This window comes from Elaeis guineensis, chromosome 5 (genome assembly GCF_000442705.2).
Source record: "Elaeis guineensis isolate ETL-2024a chromosome 5, EG11, whole genome shotgun sequence".
In the NCBI taxonomy this organism is placed as follows: Eukaryota; Viridiplantae; Streptophyta; class Magnoliopsida; order Arecales; family Arecaceae; genus Elaeis; species Elaeis guineensis.
Window position 1 is genome coordinate 71,327,051 of NC_025997.2, and position 25,055 is coordinate 71,352,105.

The window sequence follows — 25,055 nt, forward strand, 5'->3', positions numbered from 1 at the left end:
AGATAGTGTGTCAGATATCTACTTATGGCACTGTAGACTAGGTCATATAAACAAGAACAGAATAAACAGGTTGACTCAAGAGGGAATCCTCGAAGTTAGTGATTGTGAATCACTTCCAACCTGTGAGTCCTGTCTTCTTGGTAAAATGACCAAGTCACCTTTTACTGGAAAAAGTGAGAGAGCTACTGAGCTCTTGGGCCTATTACATACTGATGTATGCGGGCCCATGAGCACCAGTGCTAGAAGTGGATATTTCTACTTCATAACTTTCACGGATGACCTATCCCGATATGGATATGTCTATCTGATGAAACATAAGTCGGATTCATTTGAAATGTTCAAACGATTCTAAAATGAAGTAGACAAACAAACTGGGAAGAGTATTAAAATTCTTTGATCTGATCGAGGAGGAGAGTACCTTTCTAGTGAATTTCTCACATATCTAGGAGAGAATGGGATTCTCTCCCAATGGACTCCTCCAAGAACACCACAGCATAATGGTGTGTCTGAAAGGAAGAATCGGACTCTGTTAGACATGGTCCGATCCATGATGGGTTTTTGCTAGCTTGCTGATATCCTTCTGGGGATATGCACTCGAATCAGCCTGTTATCTGTTAAATAGGATTCCAAGTAAGTCTGTAATTAAGACTCCATATGAGATATGGACAGGACATAAGCCGGTACTTTCACACCTTAGGGTCTGGGGGTGCCCGGCCTATGTCAAATGATTAGTCACAGACAAACTTGGACCTAGGTCTGACAAATGCTCATTCATAGGGTACCCCAAAGAGACAAAAGGATATTTTTTCTACCATGCTGATGAACAAAAGGTGTTCATCAGCCTTAAGACAATCTTTTTAGAAAAGGAGTTCCTTGGTGAAGGAACCGTTGCCTCTAAGGTTGAACTTGATGAAGTTCAATAGGTAGAAGGACCGACACCAATAGCTGAACCTGAGTCGGATATGATTAGATCACATCCGGAGCCCAATATACCTGCACCATTAAGGCGATCCGGTAGAGTACCGCGTCAGCCGGACAGATACTACGGTTTCTTGGTCTGGGACGGTGATCCCATCGAACTTGATGAGAATAATGAGGATCCGATCACCTATATGGATGCTATGCAGAGACCTGATTTCGAGAAATGGCTTGAAGCCATGAAATCCGAAATGGAGTCCATGAAGGTCAATGATGTATGGACATTGGTTGACCCACCTGAAGGGGTTAAACCCATTGGGTGTAAATGGGTCTTCAAAAGGAAGAGGGGCGCAGACGGAAAGGTGGAGACCTATAAAGCCCGTCTGGTTGTCAAGGGGTATCGTCAACGTTATGGTATTGACTATGACGAGACGTTTTCCCCTGTGGCAATGCTCAAATCTATTTGGATATTGCTTGCAATAGCTGCCCATCTGGATTATGAGATCTGGCAGATGGATGTAAAGACAGCTTTCCTGAATGGAGAGCAGACTGAAGAGGTGTATATGATACAACCTGAAAGATTTATATCCACAGATGAGTCCAAGGTGTGCAAGCTTCAGAGATCCATTTATGGACTGAAGCAAGCTTCTCGGAGTTGAAACATGCGTTTTGATAAGGTGATCAAAACGTATGGCTTCATTAAGAATGGAGAAGAGCCCTGTATCTATAAATGGGCAAATGGTCCAGTTGTGGTATTCATCGTCCTGTACGTGGATGACATTCTCTTAATCGGGAATGACATCCCCGCACTACAGGGAATAAAAGTTTGGTTGTCATCACAGTTCTCCATGAAGGACTTGGGTGAAGCATCCTACATCCTAGGGATGAAGATCTATAGGGATAGATCTAAAAGGATGCTTGGGTTATCCCAGTCCATGTACATAGACACTGTGCTGAAGAGGTTCAGCATGGAAAATTCCAAGAAGGGCTATCTACCGATAGGCCATGGAATTTCTCTCTCTAAGAAGGATTGTCCGACAACTCCTGAAGAGAGAGAGCGTATGAGTAGAGTCCCATATGCTTCAGCCATGGGATCTATCATGTACGCCATGACATGTACAAGACCAGATGTGGCATACTCACTAGGAGTAGTGAGTAGATACCAATCTGATCCTGGAGAAGATCACTGGAAAGTGGTTAAAGCCATCCTTAAGTATTTGAGAAATACTAAGGACCAATGGTTGGTTTATGGCGAGTCAGATCTGAAACTTGTGGGTTCACAGACTCCAGCTTCCAATCTGACCATGATGACAGCAGGAGCGTGTCGGGTTATATCTTTACTCTGAATGGTGGAGCCATCTGCTGGAAGAGTTCCAAGCAGCATACTGTGGCAGACTCTGTTTGTGAAGCGGAGTATATCGCAGCATCAGATGTCGCGAAGGAGGTTGTGTGGCTGAGAAAATTCATCAACGAGCTCGGAGTAGCACCCTTCCTCGATGGTCCGGTCCTGCTCTTTTGCGACAGCACTGGTGCCATAGCTCAGGCGAAGGAACCCAAAGCACATCAGCGGACGAAGCACATCTTGCGCCGCTTCCACCTGATCCGAGAGATCGTGGATCGAGGTGACGTCGACCTTCAGAAGATCGATGGAAAGGAGAACCTAGCCGACCCCTTCACTAAAGCCTTGGCAATAAAGGAGTTCGACAACCACAAGTCGAAGATGGGTATTAGATACTGTGCCGAGTGGCTTTAGGACAAGTGGGAGTTGTTGGGAAATGTGTCCCAAAAAGCCAATCGTCAAGCTGTTGACGGTTGAGCAACCAAGTATTGTAATTGATTTGTTAATAAATAAAATATATTTGGCATTTTCATCATAAGCTTTCATCTTCTAATGAACTCCGTTGTTATGATGAAGTCCTTAGGACTATTTAGATTCGATAAAGAGAGGATTTATCGATTAGTCCTTAAAACTGTTCACGACCAAATGATAGGCTGTTAATAAGGATGACAGCTTCTATCGAGCATAGGTCGCTATAGGCCATATGGGTTGGTTGTCCTCTTAACCAAAGAGTGTGGAGACACTGGTATGGCATACAGGTGAGATGTAAGGGTACATCATCATTGAACGTGACCAACTCCAGAGTATTCTACTGTCGAGAATATCTCTGATGGGATATAGGTATAAGTGTCCCTTAGACCTGAGATCGCCTCAGTGACTTGCAAGCAACTCACTGTGCTTTGGTACTGGACTAACTGAATTTCTAATTCAGGGACGGAAGGCTTCTATGCACAGTCAAGTACTTGCGAAGTCAGAGTGTGATCGAGATGGGATTGACCACTCCAAGAGTTGGAGAAGAATGAGTCGCTGTATTTCAATTTAGCAAAACCTTGGCCAGGGTAATCCATCAGATGGATTTGATATTTTGAAATACAATGTGGACAACCTGATCAGAGTTGACAGTTAAACTCTGGGGTGTCCTATGATCATTTTGGTCAAGGGGATGAATTATATGAAAACTATATCCGCATGGGTTCTAAGGATGTTGTTCTACACATTCGACCTATCCGGTCGTCGGGTACCATTGCTAGATGGTCACTTCGATTGGTATAGAAATTTGTTCCTATGCTACCGACTTAGGTTCGGACCTATGAGGTCACACACATTAGAGTTCATGATCCGATCAGATGGTTGATCAACGATTAAGAATCGTTCTAGGGTTAAATGATCAATACGATTGACATTTAACCCAGTGCAAGTGTTGCAGGAGGATCGATTAGCAATTCGATTGCTAATTGGCTTAATTTGATTAAGCCAATGGGCTGAGATTAAGTCTAATTAAATATAATTTAATTAGATTTATTTTGGGCTTGATTAGATCAAGTCCAATTGGTTTATTGGATAAGCCAAGTGCAAGGAAAAACTAGTCCTAGTTCAACTAGGACTTGGGTCAATTTAATTTCTAATTTGATTAGAAAATTAAATCAGATTTAAATATAATTTAATCTGATTAAATTAGGTTCTTAATTGGGTTAAGACCTATTTTAATTAGGTTGATCTAATTTTGATTTGATTTGGTTTGGGAAACCAAATTAAAACAAATTATGAGACAGAATCCTAGTAGGACTAGGATTCCACCTTGCGCCACATAAACCTTCTCCACGCCCTCTCTCTTATTCAACGCCAATCTCCACTTATTTTGTGTGACAAAAGCCCTCTCCCAGATTTCTCCCACATTCACAAAAGGTCTCCTCTCTTCTTTCTTACATGGAAGGTGGTTTGGATCAAATCTAAAAGGAATAAGTTTGGATTTCGAATTCTATGAGATAGAGTTTTAGAAATCCAAAACTCTTTCAATTTTGCACCAAATTTATCCAATTTTTTTTTGGAATTTTCATGGCTTTTAGGGTATACATTATGCACCCTTTTCTTGTGATCCATGCATGAAAATATGGAGGAGGTTCTCAAGAGTTGGGCATCCCTTAACTTGCCATGTTTGGATAAGACTTGACTAGGTGTTTGACCTAGACAAGGACTCTATCATATCTCTCTATATAAGATGAGTTTCTTTGTAAACTTTTAGGGCAAGATAGAGATATGAGAGTCCTTTGTGCCATTCAAAAATCAGAGAGAAATACCTTTAGGTCATGGAGATATAAAAGACGCAAGTTAGGGCATTTGAGAGAAAAACGTGAAGAAGAAGAGGGTCTTCTTCTAAGTTTTTTGTTTTCATATCTTTCCTCCCTCCATCTTGATTTTCCTGAGAGTGTCTCAGATCTGAAACTCCTCCTTCTACTTTCCATCTTTGAAAGAGTCCAAATCAAGAAGAAGGAGGTACCTGATCAACCATCAAAGAAGGATCAGCGCAGTACTAGCATACTGTGCTGATTTCCTGAAGCAGGACTTCTGATCGAGATTCGTGGGCTCGTGTGGACGACTCCTAGAGGCTGGATGTGTGTGCGGCTTGCAACATCATCCTTAAGCCCGGATCAGTGAGGTTAGAGCATCTAACTTGCAAGGTAGTAGATCTGATCTATTGTTTAATACATACATTAGATGTGGTATAAAAACATGTTGATATGATCAACATGTAGTTCATGCTATATTTATATATTTTAATTTTTGATTTAATATCATGTAATAATCATGTAATAAGATCTTAGATCTAAGGATTTCTGATCTTAGAAAATAAATTTTAATTTATTTTAGTCTTCCGCTGTATGATCTTGAAAAATTTTCAAGATCTAACCCTCTTTTTCAAGATCTAACCCTGAAACCCTAGATCTGGTTCCTACAATTGGTATCAGAGTCAGGTTCTTTATTACATGATTATTGATATATACTTAGATTATTTTTTAGATTATATTTAATTTATAATCTGATTATTAAATCTAAAATTAAAATTTTAGATCAATCACAAACTGCAAGGTTGTCCTGCTGTAAGGTTTACCCCTTACAGTGCAAAGGTTGTCCTAGTTTGTGTAGATCTATCTTTAATCATAAATTTATTAGATATGATCTAGATTAAATTTATGATTTATTAGATTTAAAAGATGTTTAAATCTGAAATAAAATCTATTTGTTAATAATTTTTGTACAAAGAAATTGTTTAAAGTTGAAATTATTTCAATTACACGAACCTGTTTAGATTAGATCTAAAGTAGTTTCATGTTTATTTCACTTGCATCTTGATTATGAATCAAATATGCAATATGGTTGGTAGAATCATATTATAAAATTATTTTACAAATATGAAAATTATTTTTTGAAAAGCCGAACCCAACCCTCAACCCAAAACTTAATTAAGAATTAAGAAGTTGTTTGATTAGGTTCTAGGATTGTGAATTGAAGAACCTAAGACACAAATCATAACACATTGGGTTAATGGGTTAGTGGGAATTAGGTCCATTAATTGGGTTAGACCTATGGTTAGATTAAAGATGGACTTAATTAGAGAATTGACTAAATCTAATCAATTGTTGTCTTAGATTAGGTCAAGGATTCTCTAGATCAATTACAATAGTTGTAGTTGGTCAAGTCCATGTCTTTAACGAGAACCAAATGGACTTGATTCTTGGCTAAGCGGTCTAGCACGAACTGTTAGGTTGATCTAATCGAAACTAATTAAACCAGTTGGTGTCTAAGGTAAACCAGATCGGTGGTTTTTAATTGGGAGCCCGTTTACCTGGCCATTTCTGATGGTGTCTAAGGCAAGCTTTGGTAGACCCTCCCACTGATTGAACTTACCTGGACTCTTGGTGAAATTATGTTCTGATCGGATCACTTGACTATTCGAGCTGACCCATGTCAGCTAGAAAAATCAGTGTGACTGATTTAGGTGCTCCTAGACCAGCCCTGGTCTCCCTTAAGCTGACTTTGTGAAGCCAGTGGGAGGATCATGATAAGCTGGTTCATCTGACCTCATCCAATAAATTATTTAAATCCTCTAAAATTATTAAGTCCTTAAAATGACAAAGTTATGGAGATAACTGAGTCATAGCCTCCCATTAAGGTGTTTGATAATGAGTCCATTAACTCAATAATCATTGCAGACCCAAAGGCCTGGTGCTTGTTGACTAATGAAATTATCACTCATCATATGATGACTTGGAAGTGTCTCTCTAATGATGGTTAGGTGAGCCAACCAAAGTTGGGCTTAATCATTCATTGGTTAGATACACCAAGTATGATCATGTTAATGGTTGGACCAAACTGGATCCTTACAGTGGAGGCCAAAGCCTACTGATTAGGTTTCTGGGGCAAAATTAAAATTACTAAAAATTGTTTAGAAAAATAATTGGTTATGAACCTACCCTTAGATGTACATGGGTTGACCAACCAAAGTTGGGCTTGTGTGCAGTCTAAGTGGATTCTAGTACCCGCTAAGGAATTAGGGTAATTCCTCGAGTTGGAGGTAGAGGCTACCAATTCGAATAAAATAGTGGGAGAAACCTTTTGATTAAAGTCCAAATCTTTAGGTTTAATGAATCAATTACTAATTAGGTTATGGTTCTCCTTTGTGCAAATATGGCCACTTCCCTATCGCTCCGAACATTGTTGGACAATGATAAGTTGGTGGGACCCAACTTCGGTAGCTGGTACCGAAAGTTGAAGATAGTCCTGGAGCATGAACGGATCCTATATGTGATAATGGATCCTGCACCTGAGGAGCCAGCTGCCAATGCACATGGAACAGTCAGAGACACTTACCAGAAGTGGCTCAGTGACCGGACCATGGTGCACTGTATCATGCTGGCTGTCATGAGCGATGAGTTCAGTCACAGATTCAAGACGGCTCAGCCAAAGGACATGCTTCAAGTATTGGAGGATGCCTTTGGCACATCCGATGACGTAGAGAGGCACAAGACTAGTTGTGCCATCTACAACGCCAAAATGCGGGATGGTGTCTCAGTCACTGATCATGTATTGTACATGATCGAGCTGATGGAACGATTGAGCAAGCTCGGCTTTCCCTTGCATGAGCAGCTTGGAAAAGATGCAATACTGAACTCGTTGCCCAAGTCTTATCTCCCATTCCTCACTCATTATAGAATGACAAAGCCTGAAGAGAACTACCACGGATTACTGGGGTTGCTTCAGAACTTTGAGAAAGATCACCAACTTCACAAGGAGTCGGTGAATTTAGTGGGAGGTTCATCTTCTGGTTCTCGACCTTTTAAGAAAGGGAAGAAGAACAAGAAGAAGAAAGTAAAGAAGGTGCAAGTTCAGGCTAGGACATCAGTGCAGAGCCAGACCAAAAAGGTCAAGCCTGATAAGAGTCTATTCTACTGGCAAGCACCCTAGATTAGATAGTGTGTCAGATATCTACTTATGGCACTGTAGGCTAGGTCATATAAACAAGAACAGAATAAACAGGTTGACTTAAGAGGGAATCCTCGAAGTTAGTGATGGTGAATCACTTCCAACCTGTGAGTCCTGTCTTCTTGGTAAAATGACCAAGTCACCTTTTACTGAAAAAGGTGAGAGAGCTACTGAGCTCTTGGGCCTAGTACATACTGATGTATGCGGGTCCATGAGCACCAGTGCTCGAGGTGGATATTTTTACTTCATAACTTTCACGGATGACCTATCCCGATATGGATATGTCTATCTGATGAAAAATAAGTCGGATTCATTTGAAATGTTCAAACGATTCCGAAATGAAGTAGAAAAATAAATTGGGAAGAGTATTAAAATTCTTCGATCTGATCGAGGAGGAGAGTACCTTTCTAGTGAATTTCTCACATATCTAGGAGAGAATGGGATTCTCTCCTAATGGACTCCTCTAGGAACACCACAGCATAATGGTGTGTCTGAAAGGAGGAATCGAACTCTGTTAGACATGGTCCGATCCATGATGGGTTTTTGCTAGCTTGCTGATATCCTTCTGGGGATATGCACTCGAATCAGCCTGTTATCTGTTAAATAGGATTCCAAGTAAGTCTGTAATTAAGAGTCCATATGAGATATGGACAGGGCATAAGCCGGTACTTTCACACCTTAGGGTCTGGGGGTGCCCGGCCTATGTCAAACGATTAGTCACAGACAAACTTGGATCTAGGTCTGACAAATGCTCATTCATAGGGTACCCCAAAGAGACAAAAGGATATTTTTTCTACCATGCTGATGAACAAAAGGTGTTCGTCAGCCTTAAGGCAATCTTTTTAGAAAAGGAGTTCCTTGGTGAAGGAACCGTTGCCTCTAAGGTTGAACTTGATGAAGTTCAACAGGTAGAAGGACCGACACCAATAGCTGAACCTGAGTCGGATATGATTAGATCACATCCGGAGCCCAATATACCTGCACCATTAAGGCGATCCGGTAGAGTACCACGTCAGCCGGACAGATACTATGGTTTCTTAGTCCGGGACGGTGATCCCATCGAACTTGATGAGAATAATGAGGATCCGATCACCTATATGGATGCTATGCAGAGACCTGATTCCGAGAAATGGCTTGAAGCCATGAAATCTGAAATGGAGTCCATGATGGTCAACGATGTATGGACATTGGTTGACCCACCTGAAGGGGTTAAACCCATTGGGTGTAAATGGGTCTTCAAAAGGAAGAGGGGCACAGACGGAAAGGTGGAGACCTATAAAGCCCGTCTGGTTGCCAAGGGGTATCGTCAACGTTATGGTATTGACTATGACGAGACATTTTCCCCTATGGCAATGCTCAAATCTATTCGGATATTGCTTGCAATAGCTGCCCATCTGGATTATGAGATCTGGCAGATGGATGTAAAGACAGCTTTTCTGAATGGAGAGCTGACTGAAGAGGGGTATATGATACAACCTGAAGGGTTTACATCCACAGATGAGTCCAAGGTGTGCAAGCTTCAAAGATTCATTTATGGACTGAAGCAAGCTTTTCGGAGTTGGAACATGCACTTTGATAAGGTGATCAAAACGTATGGCTTCATTAAGAATGGAGAAGAGCCCTGCATCTATAAATGGGCAAACGGTCCAGTTGTGGTATTCCTTGTCTTGTACGTGGATGACATTCTTTTAATCGGGAATGACATCCCCACACTACAGGGAATAAAAGTTTGGTTGTCATCACAGTTCTCCATGAAGGACTTGGGTGAAGCATCCTACATCTTAGGGATGAAGATCTATAGGGATAGATCTAAAAGGATGCTTGGGTTATCCCAGTCCATGTACATAGACACTGTGCTGAAGAGGTTCAGCATGAAAAATTTCAAGAAGGGCTATCTACCGATAGGCCATGGAATTTTTTTCTCTAAGAAGGATTGTCCGACAACTCCTGAAGAGAGAGAGCGTATGAGTAGAGTCCCATATGCTTCAGCCATGGGATCTATCATGTACGCCATGACATGTACAAGACCAGATGTGGCATACTCACTAGGAGTAGTGAGTAGATACCAATCTGATCCTGGAGAAGATCACTGGAAAGTGGTTAAAGCCATCCTTAAGTATTTGAGAAATACTAAGGACCAATGGTTGGTTTATGGTGAGTCAGATCTGAAACTTGTGGGGTTCACAGACTCCAGCTTCCAATCTGACCATGATGACAGCAGGAGCGTGTCGGGTTATATCTTTACTCTGAATGGTGGAGCCATCTACTGGAAGAGTTCCAAGCAGCATACTGTGGCAGACTCTGTTTGTGAAGCGGAGTATATCGCAGCATCAGATGCCGCGAAGGAGGCTGTGTGGCTGAGAAAATTCATCAACGAGCTCGGAGTAGCACCCTCCCTCGATGGTCCGGTCCTGCTCTATTGCGACAGCACTGGTGCCATAGCTCAGGTGAAGGAACCCAAAGCACATCAGCGGACGAAGCACATCTTGCGCCGCTTCCACCTGGTCTGAGAGATCGTGGATCGAGGTGACGTCGACCTTCAGAAGATCGATGGAAAGGAGAACCTAGCCGACCCCTTCACTAAAGCCTTGGCAATAAAGGAGTTTGACAACCACAAGTCGAAGATGGGTATTAGATACTGTGCCGAGTGGCTTTAGGACAAGTGGGAGTTGTTGGGAAATGTGTCCCAAAAAGCCAATCGTCAAGCTGTTGACGGTTGAGCAACCAAGTATTGTAATTGATTTGTTAATAAATAAAATATATTTGGCATTTTCATCATAAGCTTTCATCTTCTAATGAACTCAGTTGTTATGATGAAGTCCTTAGGACTATTTAGATTCGATAAAGAGAGGATTTATCGATTAGTCCTTAAAACTGTTCACGACCAAATGATAGGCTGTTAATAAGGATGACAGCTTCTATCGAGCATAGGTCGCTGTAGGCCATATGGGTTGGTTGTCCTCTTAACCAAAGAGTGTGGAGACACTGGTATGGCATACAGGTGAGATGTAAGGGTACATCATCATTGAACAATACCAACTCCAGAGTATTCTACTGTCGAGAATATCTCTGATGGGATATAGGTATAAGTGTCCCTTAGACCTGAGATCGCCTCAGTGACTTGCAAGCAACTCACTGTGCTTTGGTACTGGACTAACTGAATTTCTAATTCAGGGACGGAAGGCTTCTGGACACAGTCAAGTACTTGCGAAGTCAGAGTGTGATCGAGATGGGATTGACCACTCCAAGAGTTGGAGAAGAATGAGTCGCTGTATTTCAATTTAGCAAAACCTTGGCCAGGGTAATCCATCAGATGGATTTGATATTTTGAAATACAATGTGGACAACCTGATCAGAGTTGACAGTTAAACTCTGGGGTGTCCTATGATCATTTTGGTCAAGGGGATGAATTATATGAAAATTATATCCGCATGGGTTCTAAGGATGTTGTTCTACACATTCGACCTATCCGATCGTCGGGTACCATTGCTAGATGGTCACTTCGATTGGTATAGAAATTTATTCCTATGCTACCGGCTTAGGTTCGGATCTATGAGGTCACACACATTAGAGTTCATGATCCGATCAGATGGTTGATCAACGATTAAGAATCGTTCTAGGGTTAAATGATCAATACGATTGACATTTAACCCAGTGCAAGTGTTGCAAGAGGATCGATTAGCAATTCGATTGCTAATTGGCTTAATTTGATTAAGCCAATGGGTTGAGATTAAGTCTAATTAAATATAATTTAATTAAATTTATTTTGGGTTTGATTGGATCAAGTCCAATTGGTTTATTGGATAAGCCAAGTACAAAGAAAAACTAGTCCTAGTTCAACTAGGACTTGGGTCAATCTAATTTCTAATTTGATTAGAAAATTAAATCAGATTTAAATATAATTTAATCTGATTAAATTAGATTATTAATTGGGTTAAGACCTATTTTAATTGGGTTGATCTAATTTTGATTTGATTTGGTTTGGGAAACCAAATTAAAACAAGTTATGAGACAGAATCCTAGTAGGACTAGGATTCCACCTTGCACCACATAAACCTTCTCCACGCCCTCTCTCTTATTCAACACCAATCTCCACTTATTTTGTGCGACAAAAGCCCTCTCCCAGATTTCTCCCACGTTCACAAAAGGTCTCCTCTCTTCTTTCTTACATGGAAGGTGGTTTGGATCAAATCTAAAAGGAATAAGTTTGGATTTCGAATTCTATGAGATAGAGTTTTAGAAATCCAAAACTCTTTCAATTTTGCACCGAATTTATCCAAATTTTTTTTAGAATTTTCATGACTTTTAGGGTATAAATTATGCACCCTTTTCTTGTAATCCATGTATGAAAATATGGAGGAGGTGCTCAAGAGTTGGGCGTCCCTTAACTTGCCATGTTTGGATAAGCCTTGACTAGGTGTTTGACCTAGATAAGGACTCTATCATATCTCTCTATATAAGATGATTTTCTTTGTGAAATTTTAGGGGGAGATATAGATATAAGAAATCTTTGTGCCATCCAAAAATCAAAGAGAAATACCTTTGGGTCGTGGAGATATAAAAGATGTAAGTTAGGGCATTTATTGAGAAAAACGTGAAGAAGAAGAGGGTCTTCTTCTAAGTTTTTTGTTTTCATATCTTTCCTCCCTCCATCTTGATTTTCCTGAGAGTGTCTCAGATCTGAAACTCCTCCTTCTACTTTCCATTTTTGGAAGAGTCCAAATCAAGAAGAAGGAGGTACCTGATCAACCATCAAAGAAGGATCAGCGCAGTACTAGCATACTGTGCTGATTTCCTGAAGCAGGACTTCTGATCGAAATTCGTGGGCTCGTGTGGACGACTCCTAGAGGTCGGACGTGTGTGCGGCTTGCAACATCATCCTTAAGCCCGGATCAATGAGGTTAGAGCATCTAACTTGCAAGGTAATAGATCTGATCTATTGTTTAATACATACATTAGATGTGGTATAAAAACATGTTGATATGATCAACATGTAGTTCATACTATATTTATATATTTTAATTTCTAATTTAATACCATGTAATAATCATGTAATAGGATCTTAGATCTAGAGATTTTTTGATCTTAGAAAATAAATTTTGATTTATTTTAGTCTTCCGCTGTATGATCTTGAAAAAGTTTCAAGATCTAACCCTCTTTTTCAAGATCTAACCCTGAAACCCTAGATCTGGTTCCTACACTGGCTTCATCAAGTCATAAAAAGGACTCAAGACAAGTTGAACTAGGAACACCTAAATCAGTCATACTGATATTTTGGTTAGCATGGGTCAACTCCAATCATTAAGTAATCTAATCAAAATATAATTCACCATGTTGGTCAGGTAAGTGAGATCGATAGGAGGGATATGCCATTAACTCAACATAAACTCAATTTATGCAAGTAGCTCCCAATTAATGACCTTTGACCAAAGCTGCCATACTTAGCTTGACACCAACTGGTTAGTCATTTTCAATTTGATCAACTTATAGACTTAGATTTGACCATGGAGCTATGATCAAAGTCCATATTAGTCTAATCAAAGACATGGACTTGACCAACTACAACTATTGAAATTGATAAAGAAAAAAAATTGACCTAATCAAAATTAACTTTTAATTAGATTTGATCAATTACTAACATGGTCCATTATTAATGATTTCTAACCCTAGATCTAACCCAGTTAAATGGACTTGACTCGAGCTAACCTATTAACCCATGAGTTATGAAATTAATGCCTTAGATCTTTGATTCTCAAATCTAGATCACTTAATTCTCAATTAAGTTTTGGGCTGATATGGGTTCGGATTCGGTGTTTGAAAATAATTTTTAATTTTATAAAATATTTTTATAATTAATCATCTAATGATTAAAATTTTAATTTCACATCTAATATATATTATTATAAATCTAAAATAAAATTTTAAAATTTTTTTCATTATTCATCATCATGGAAAAGACCGCACAGCACCCCTACACTCCATAGGAGATCCCATCGAATGGGTAAATAAGATAGTGAAATCCTGATTTCTCCTATGACCGGACGGCTATGAGAATTTATCCAATCAGATTACTATACTACTCAGTTTTAAAATTAACTATTTAGATCTAATCTAAATAATTAAAATTAGATTATATACAAAAAAATTTATGTCATAAGAAATCTGGCTCTGATACCATTTGAAGAAAAAATAGATAGTTCAAAGTATGTACTTTTAAAATTTTATAGTGAAATAATAAAAAATTAAATTTTTTAATTTTTTAAATATATCTTATATTAGATCTAAACTATAATTAAAAATTTATGATATAAAATATTTATATATAAAATCTAAAATAAAATAGAAAACTACATCGATCATATTGATGCCTAGAATTTGATCTAACCTTTAGATTATGCTGGTAGAGTTCAGAACTCATCACCTTTTCATGGGTTGATGATCTCCACTATTGGTAAGTATGGTATGAAGTTCTCATTGATGTCGAGCAGCTGCATAAGCATCCGACCTCTACGGATGGTCCACACGAAACCCCTCGATCCGATCAGTCCTCCACGGGAGTGCTAGCTCGTGCAGTTGGCTTCTGATGGCAGATCTAACTTGAACTCTTTCTTCGATCACTTTGAATCTTTTTGATATCGAAGATGGATCAGAGATGGATACTAGATGATGAAGAAAATTTAGATGAAGACTCTATTCTCTTTGATTTTTTTCTCACCCAAAAACCTAGAACAGTTCTAGGTCTCTCACCCAAGAGGAGAACGGTCTCCTCTTTTGTTCACTCCAAGGAGGAAGGAAACCCATCCAATCCTCACATCCCAAAGAAGTGTTTTTGACTCTCTTTCTCTCTAGTATCTCATGGTGAAGAGCTCTCTTTGTTTGGCATACAAAATTATGGTCTTTTTATGGTTGTCATACAAACCAGATAAAACAGGATAAGGGCTGAATTTTGTTGCAATTCAAACTCTTTTCAATTTCAATTCAACTTCAACTTTTTCTCACCCTTATCTAACTTAAAGAAAGACTTATAAAAAAAAATTAGATATAAAAATAAGTTAGAAAGAGCTTCTTTTCTTGTACACAATATACCCCTTCAAAAGCAGCCAACATGTGGAAGGATACGGATAAGGTTTTAAGTTGAAATTCAAACTAATTTAAATTAAAATCAAAATCAACCAATTTCTATCCTTAATGAGGAACAAAAGAAAGATTATATTTTAGTTTTCTCATGTACAAACTAATTTTGTGCAGTGACAAAAAGTGTAAGATAATTTAGGTGGTGCAAGGGATAGAGTCCTACTCATTTGGGACTCTAGGGTTTAACGAATTGGATTTCTTTCAAATCCAATCCAATTAGACCCAAATAAAATATGATGAATTTAATCTAATTAGACTCTTATAATATCAATTAAATTTAATCAAATCAATAAATTAATTGAGCCATAGATCTGATCAAATCAAGATCATTTCTCTCTAACCTATTAGATCATCTCATAATCTAATCAGACTTGACCTGATTGAATTAAATTCAATTAGACTTGATCCAGACTTTAATGCTCAATCAAATTGTGCTAATTAGTGATCAAATCACTAATTAATTCTCTATTAAAGATAGAGTCCAAGTCTAGTGTGACTCTGCTCTAGAGTTCCCATCCAGTGGGACTCTTCAGCAGAGTCTCCATCTAGTGGGACTCTTAAGCAGAGTCCCCATCAAGTGAGACTCTTCACCAGATTCTTCGTTGATTAAGACTCTTCAGATTAGTCATATGATCAGAGAAAAATTTCTACTGTGTGTGATCCCATAGGTTCGAACCTAAGCCGGTAGCACAGGATCTGATTTCTATACCAATCGGAGTAACCTTGTAGCAATGGTACCAGACATCCAGATAGGCCGAATATATGCTAAGCAACACTCAAGAACCTATTTGAATATAGTTACCGTATAATTCATCTCTTTGACCCAAATGCTCAAGATGACCTAGGGTTTAACTGCCAACCCTGATATGGTTATCAAATTGTATTTCAATTTTTAAAATCCATCACATGGATTATCCCAGCCAAGATTTTGCTGAATTCAAATACACTGATACATTAACTCCTACTTATTCAGAGGGATCAATTTTATCTTTACTCACACACCGACTTTACAAGTACTTGACTATGCCCAAAAATCTTTCATTGCTGAATTAAAAATTCAGGTAGTCCGGCACCAAAGCATAGTAAGTTGCTTGCAAGTCACCGTGGTGATCTCAAATCAGAGGGACACTTATACCTATATCCCTTCAGAGTGACTCTTGATAGCAGAGTACTCCGAAGTTGGTCACATTCAGTGAAATATACTCTTATGTTCACCTGCATGTCATACCAGCATCTCCATGCTTTTTGGTTAAGAGGACAACCAATCTATATGGCACACAACGACCTATACTTGATATATTTATCGTCCTAGTAATAGCATATCATTTGATCGTAAACTTATTTAAGGACTAAATGATATATCCTCCTATATTGAATCAAATAGTCTTAAAGATTTCATCACATAACACGAGTTCAAAATGAGATGTACACAATGATGAAAAATCAAATAATATTTATTAATTCAATAATTCATATACCATTACAATGATAAGCACAACCGTCAACAGATTGATGATTAGCTTTGGGATATAATTTCCAACATGCTGCACATCGACAGAGCATCTAATGTGCAAGGTAGTGGAGTTGGTCTCATCCTCATAAATTTTAAGGGTGTAGTTACTGAATATGCCCTTCGATTCAACTTCAAAGTCTCAAATAATCAAGCCGAATATGAAGCACTCTTAGCTGGTTTGAAGATAGCCAAAGAATCGAAAATCGATAATCTGAAGGTCTTTACCGACTCACAACTGATTACTGGATAGGTCAAGGATGAATTTGAGGCCCGAGATCCCATTATAATGAAGTACCTTCAGAAGGTGAAAGATTTTATATCAACCTTGAAATATTTCGAGATCTTTCACATTCTGAGAACCAAAAATGCTCAAGCCGACATACTTTCATGACTGGCTACTACGACTTACAACTCGCTGGGTCGGATATTCATTGAATACCTCAAACAGTCGAATATCGACAAAGCTGAGGAAGTATTGCAACTCACCGTTGAACCAAACTGGATGGATCCGATTATCCAATACTTGACCGATGGGATTCTTCCTGTAGCTCCCTCAGAAGCCAAACGACTCCGATGGACGGCCTCTCAATATGTAATGATGAATGGATATCTCTACAAAAGGTCGTTCTCTCTTCATTTACTAAAATGCTTGGGACCAATAGATGCCGACAATGCATTTAGAGAAGTACATGAAGGATTTATGAAAATCACTTGGGGGGAAGTCTTTAGCTTATAAAGTCCTGCGATAAGGATACTATTGGCCCACCATGAAAAAAGATATGGCTGAATTTGTCCGAAGATGTGAACCATGTCAAAAATATATAAATATACAACATCAATTGGCTAGTCAGCTGACATTGATTGTGACACCATGGCCCTTTGGACAATGGAGAATTGACATACTTGGTCCTTTTCCCCCAACATCTGGTCAGAAAAAATTCATAATGATCGCTATCGACATTTCACCAAATGGGTAGAAGTTGAACCTTTGACACAAATCACTGAAAGTAAGATGGAAGACTTCATTCAGAAATCCATCATTTACAGATTCAATCTGCCGCACACCATCATTATCGATAATGGTCGATAATTCGACAATCAAAATTTCAAAGAGTTCTGTGCCAAATTTTATATTATGCACAAACTCACATCAGTCGGCCATCCATATTCAAATGAAGACATAGAGGTAACCAACCGAACAATCCTGCATGGGCTCAAAATTTGACTGAATAAAGCCAAAGACCTCTTAGTAGAAGAGCTGTATTCGATCTTATGGACATACCGAACAACTCTTCGTATACCGACTGGAGAGTCTCCCTTTAATTTAGCTTATGAGACAGAAGTAATGATCTCACTTGAAATCGAATTGCCATCAACAAGGGTGGAACAATATAGTGAGCCAAGCAATTTCAAATGTCGAAGAGCCAACTTAGACCTCCTTCCAGAGCTCCAACAGCAAGCTCAAGTTTGGATGGTTGCATATCGATGAAGGATAGTCCGATATTATAATGCAAGAGTCAAGCCGAAGATCTTTCAACCAGGAGATTTGGTCCTAAGAAAAATAAAAATCTTAAAACCTTTGGATCAAGAAAAGCTGTCTCCGAATTGGGAAGGACCTTACAAATTATCTTAAACACTTAGACCGGACGCATATCGGATAGAAACCCTTGAATGGTTGGCAATTCTCTGAACATGAAATGCCGACAATCTAAAGATGTATTACCAATAAAGTTGCTTATGTATATATTGTTCAGAATATAATACAAAATTTTAGAATTAAAAGCCTTGGTCAACCTTTTATCGACCATCAACTATATGTCGGCTTTCACTGTAAAAGCCAGAGAAGCAACTGTCTCAATGTCGACTACATATTGTCTGTGGTTTTCCACTGTAAAAATTGACATCAAGTACATAGGCTTTCACTACAAAAGCCATATCACCGACTATATCCTGATATTCAATGTCGGCTTTCCACTGTAAAAATCGATTGTAGTCGAAAGACTAATATGCCGACTTAGTCCTAACTAAGCAGAATAAAATGTCAATACGATCAAGATCGAATTGAAATTATACCGACTTGGCTATGGCCAGTCGAAGGATATTCGACTTGCCATCGATTATCAGATGATCTGACGTATAGACCCGACCAAGAGTCAGGTATAGGATATTCAACTTACCATCGTTATCCTAACTCATTACGTCAACTATGACTAACGGATGTTTCTACAAGTCTTATTGAACATTCGGTTCATCGATTAATGTTTGATGGCTGCTTTATATTGCAGACATTACAGACTTGACATTGCAAACAAGCAAAACAAACATTTAAACTTGAAAGAAAAATTCTTTCTATTCATGATCAAAAATAGATTACAAAATTAGATCGAAATCTGATTACAGATATTTGATTACAAAAAGAAAAACAAAATACATCGATTAAGATTCATCGCCAGCCCTATCCCTTTGCTCTGGTGTAGAGTTGGCGACTGGAACAACTTCAGGCATGGTCGGTGTTCCACCTTGAGTCAGTGCAGCTTCTTTTTCAGCAGCCACATCTTTCGACCTTGGAGGGACGATGCTGTTCAAGTCAAGGTTTAGGTATAATTTTTTGATCGCATCCCAGTCGTCTTCATATCTGATGCAGTACGAAGCAAAGCCACCTTCAAGGATCTCCTCTTTGAATTCTTCCAAACTCCTGAAGTCCTCGATTGCTTGACTCAGTGCCTCCCTTGCCGACTCTACCTCCACCTTCATCAAATCAGCATCGGCTCATGCAGAAGATAACTCCTCTTCGGCCAGTGCCAATCTTTTCAGACTGGCCCGATGTCAACCACATTCGGCTTCAAGCTCCATAATACATCCATCTCACTCCCGTCGAAGCCGATGGATCGACTGTTTCTTGCTCTTGACCCACAACTCAAGAGCTAAAATTTCCTTGCGAGCCAACTCAAGTTCAACTCTGAAAGAAGCTAGATTGTCAGCTAATCGAGAAACCTCCTCTTGAAGCTTGGCTTCCTACTCAGCTGCCGACCTAAGTTGTTCGAGAGCAGCCGCCTTCTCAGCATCAGCAACTACCACCTTATTCATCCACGACCGATGAAAATTGTTGAACTTCACGTAGCCAGCTTCCAAATCAAACATGTCATGGATCAGCTATAGACAGAAGATAAGTCAGATAAAAAAAAAGAAAAAGAAGAAGAAAAAAAACTTACCCTGATTATCATCGGGTAAAAGGATGAGAACATCTCAGCCACCGTCCAATTCCTCCAGTGCTCTCGATCAACCGGAAGAAGAGCATCTTGGCATAGTCACTTGGCCAATGTCAGATTGGCTAGGGCTGATTCATCAACAAGTACTTGAAGGTTGAAGTGAACCATGTGGCCCTTCTACGCTGCATCTTTCGTCGAAGTCATCGGAGCTTTCTCTCGATCCTTTTTCGGTGGCCCCATGTTCGAAAGTGAGGGGAAGCTTGAACTCGACTGTGCCCCAGCTGAAGAAGCAACTGATGCAGCTGCAGATTGTTCGGGTCCTCCGACCTCAGCCCGAACCTCTTCAGTTGGTAGAACTACTGATGCTTCATCGATAGTTCCTCTCGCCGCCCTTTCTTCTGACGGCATGGCAGGAAGCACTGTTAGGGCCAACAGTGTCAAGATCGGCTTAGGAACCGATGTAGATGGTGCATCAGGTTCCTCGGTCGAAGCAATAATTGGTGCTGATGTTGAAGCGATAGCTTGGTCAGCACCAAAACAGCACCTTGATTCCTCTTCGATGGTCGGGAAGGCCCAGCCTCGAATGTTGCCCTCTTTCTGACAACATGTTGATGAATATCGATGTTCGACACTTGTACCCTCGACTGCATGGCTGTAATTACAATAAAAGTTAGTACAACCCAACAAGCAAAAGAAGAATAAAGTCAGAAATGATCGACTATACTATACCTAGATGAATGGCCAAACTAAGGCCGGCATCATAAAGGACCTGTTCAGTCACAAACTCCTTCTGCGATGGGACCGCCATATCCTTCAACCAGTGAAAGTCCTTCCGATCACCGACCTCTACTCGACTGTTATCATTGGGACCGATTCTTGGATCACCCCAACGAGAAGGAAAACCCCAAGGAAGAGTAGAAGAAGCGAAAAAGAACTGGTTCTTCCATCCACAAATGGACGATAGAAGATCAGTAATGAAAGAAAGACCTTTTCGAGGATTGAAGAACCACCATCCTTGGGCTTTTAGATGAGGTCGAAGGACAAAGAAAGCATGAAAAAGAAAAGGACAAGGTTCAGTAGGCAACAACCGGTACAATAAGGCAAAATTAATTATCAGCCAGATCGAGTTCGATGCCAGCTGAGCAGGGCAAAGACCATAATAATCCAAAATATTTTAGATAGACTCCAAAATCGAAAATCGAAGATCCGTCCGAAGATCTTCGATATAAAAAGTCATCTGGCCCGAAGGAGGGATATTCACCCGACCATCGGCTCCAGGGGCAAAGAGTTGATATTGCTCCGGGATACAATACTGTTCCCAGAGCCACTCAATATTTGGCTTCGAAAGTGAAGAAGCCTCCACCTCCGGACCCGACTGGGACTCGTCCATCAGATTCTTCGACTGACCATCCCAAGAAGGAGAGGTCCTAGCCATAAGAAATGAAGACCAGAGAAGAACTCAAGAAAAAAATAAAAACTTGACCTGAAAGATGGGAACAAAGTCCAAAGATGCTGGGCCGATCTTCTGGCAGAGTCCCAGCACTAGAAAATAAAAAGTAGAACTTTGGCTAAAAGTGGCCCTATATATATAGGATCGCTCAACGGCCAAGATCGAAGCAGTCAAATTGAGATAGCGTCAGAAGTAGACATGTGGCAACATCTGAACCGACCATCAATCGGATGGTTCGATGCACCTGCACAAGATTAAGCCACGTCATCCTTATCCATGTGAATAGTTTCGACCTAATAACATTCGGACATGTGGCAAAATCTACTTGTCAGAATCATATCGTCTGACACCGAATCATCTTCTTGAAATGATGTCTGATACTGACATCTGTTACTGAATCATCTTATTAATACAGCAACTTAAAGACAACTCTATACCTATCAAAATGACAAAACAGTCGATCACCCATACCTCGAAAAAAGTGACTGCAGAATCGGGATTCGATATGACAAAAATAACTCCCTTCGTCCAATGTGATAAGTCATATGACAATATACATGTCATTTCACCTTGGACTTGAGAGTGGGGGGCAACTGTTGGAGTAAGTCAATCAACCTCCGACACAGATCAACCGACTCCCGACTTCGTCTCAACAATGATCGACTGACCGAATATACAACCCCGACTCTACATTGGCCGAATATGCGATTTTGACTCTCCATCGACTGATTGAGTAAATCACACCGACTTATGGTCAGTTGACCAACTAATATTCGACTACTATTAATCAACAACAGATGACTTAAACCATCGATATAACAGAACTAACTGATGGTCACTCATAGATTTTACAGACGTATGGTCGGCTAATCTGCTCAACATAACCTAACCATCATCGACTACATGTCATGGCTATTAAGGAGAATTAATGACCCATTAACTCCACATTTATGGCTTGATAATTTAGCACCATAAAAAATGAGACCATGTGCTCGACGGTTACATCAAAATTATCTATAAAAGGGGGATAAGTTAACAGTATTGGTAGGCTACTTCTAGCCAGAGCTCTGCTACTCTTGATATTAAAATCTACTATTCACCAATTTCTTTTCTGATTTAAGCATTGGAGGGTCTCTACCGGACACCACTCCGATTTGTGAGGATGTTGTTTTACAGGTGCTCATCACCGACGATAGGCGACAGGAAGTTGGCCGCAATAGATTTCACTTACATATTTTTATTAAAATACTTAAGCATGTTATGTGTACTTGTATTATAGGAATCATATGACCAGATTATGCATAGAAAGTATGGTGAAGACTCAACGACCCAACCTCATTTTGATGTTGATTCTTGGGTGGAGGCGGCTGGACCATGCATAAAGGATAGAATATTTAGATTGAGTCAGCATACATTTGTTTCTAGCAGTCCGTCATCTGTAGGTGCATCTTGTACGGTAATCTTGAATCAAACAAGACAGTCTGACGATCCATTGGCTCAAAAAATGCATCAGCTCAAGAATGATGTATAGATGATAAGCAATGGTTTGGAGATGGTATAGCAAATCCTTCAGGCTACGACCACTTTACATCCATCACCGATGCTATCATCCTCTGCATCTAAGCATCTTGGATCTTCAAAAGAAATCCTACTGCAGTTCCTTCGATTCCTTAGTCTACACCATGGAATTGGCCAAGTACTTGATGGACTGTTCCTTTTGGTTGGATACACTTGCCAATGAATACACAGCATACTCCTATGGCACCATCTTCAACTCCACAAGAGGTAAGAAAAAATGTCACTTATTTTTTCTTTACTTGTGCATTTCTTTATCCTTTCTTTATTTCTTAATGTATTATGTTAGGCATCTACTTCGAAGCATCATGCATCGGAGGGCGATAGAGATGCACAAAACATCGGTGGTGGCGATATGCACCTAGGAACTCCATAGTCCTCATTTCTTAGTATCCTTTATTTTATGTATAAGAACCTTGTTCGGTATATGTACTTTATATATGGGTATGATACGCACTTTATGTATTTATTATTTATCTTGATACTATGTGTACTTTATGCATGCTTTGATATACTATGCATACTTTATAATATATGTACCTTATTGATTTCTTGGTGTTATTGAATGAAGAATTGGTATTATTGTTGGATGGCTTGAAATGATTATTGTTGTTGTTAGATGTATAGCAGGTATATATAAATATTATATTTCAAAAAATATAATCAAAAAAATTATAAAAAATAGTAATTTAGCAATGGATTAGCAACAGAAACAAATTTTAGAATTCATGAATTAGCAACGAATTTATAATACATTAGCAATGGATATTTGAATTTTGTGCAATGGCTTAGAAATGAAATTACAACGAAGTATTAAAACTTTAGCAATGCAATAGAAATAGATTTGCAATGACATCCAAAAATTTAACAACAGAATAGAAATGGAGTTACAATAGAACACTAAAATTTTAGCAACTGAATAGAAATAGATTTGCAATAGAATACTAAAATAATAACAACGGTTATACAATGGAATAGCAATGGACAAGCAATAAAAATTTAAAAGCTTAACAATAGATTAGCATCTGATTTACAATAAACAATTTATATAAATTATTTGGTTCACAAACTCGTTATTCAAAAATGAGCAATGGAATAATTCTATTACTATTTCATTGCTAAAAAAATTTAGCAATGGATATTAGTTCCGTTGCTAATTAGCTACAAGAAATTTAATGACACAAGCAAATCCGTTGCTAAATAGTTTAGCAACTGATTAGCAACAGATTTTGTCCGTTGTTAAGTAGCCTTTTTTTGGTAGTGTTATTTTATTTAATTTAAATTTTTCAAGGTATGATATAGGAAACTAAGGTAACTTACTGAATTTGAAATAACACTTATGCTCATGTAAATTAAAATGATACTAAGACTAATGAGGACATAAAGATCAATGTATCAAACACTCAAATTATGAAATGAAGTCATAGCAACCATTGAAAGAATCATCAAAATCAATCAGTTATTCTAAACCAATTCATCAAATAATGATGGTATGATGTAAGAAAGGTTTATCTTTTACCAAAATATTACCACCTATCAATTTTAAGTCCAATGCATCTATTTCCAAGAATTAACTCTTTTCATGCCCTTGGATGCTTGGTATACCTGCAAAATTATTTCATAAATTTTAGTACCCAAGCCATCTTGGGTCCATTGGGGTTAGAGCATATGGTTCCTTTTGGAACCTAAATTTGCTTTATCAAAGTATGATCATTTTTTCTGATATTGCATTCTAAAATTTTTTGGCCTACTTAGTTACATTTGAAACGAATTATGGAATCATTTTTATTTGAAGCTCTTGTAAACATATTTTTAACATGTTGCTATTTTCTTGAAGAATTAAAATTAATTTTTGCTTTATTGAAAATAGTATTTTTAAGTATTCAAAATCAATTAAAGCTTTTGTGAACTATTTGTAAACTTTTCAAGTATTGACTTCAATACATCAAGCTCTTTTCTTAGTTTGACATTTTCTCCCACAAGAGATTTTTCAAATTTTAGAAAATTTTCTTTCTCCTTAATCAAAGAGTTAATTTCTTTCAAAAGAGTTTCTTTTTCAATCAAAAGTTTATTCTTTTCTTCAGCTAATATTTTTTTTCTTTCAAGAGATCTTCTTTTTCAATCAAAAACATGTACTTCTCTTCAGCCAAAAAATATATTAGGTTTTTTATTTCTTTTTTTCAGCTTTATCTTTTTGTATTCATCCATTAGGTCACTAAAGGTTTTAAACAATTATTCAAAAGAAAATTTGAAAGAGTTTTTAAGGAATACCTCATCGTTGTTAGCCATGAGGTAAGGATTTGCGATGCAATCCTCTTTTTCAGTGTTTCTTTCCTTAATCAATATTTTCTTTTTCTTTTATTTTCTCTTCTTCTTCTTCTTTTCATCTTCATGAGCCATGAGCATGCTATTAGAAAATGCTATGGTTTCGTACGT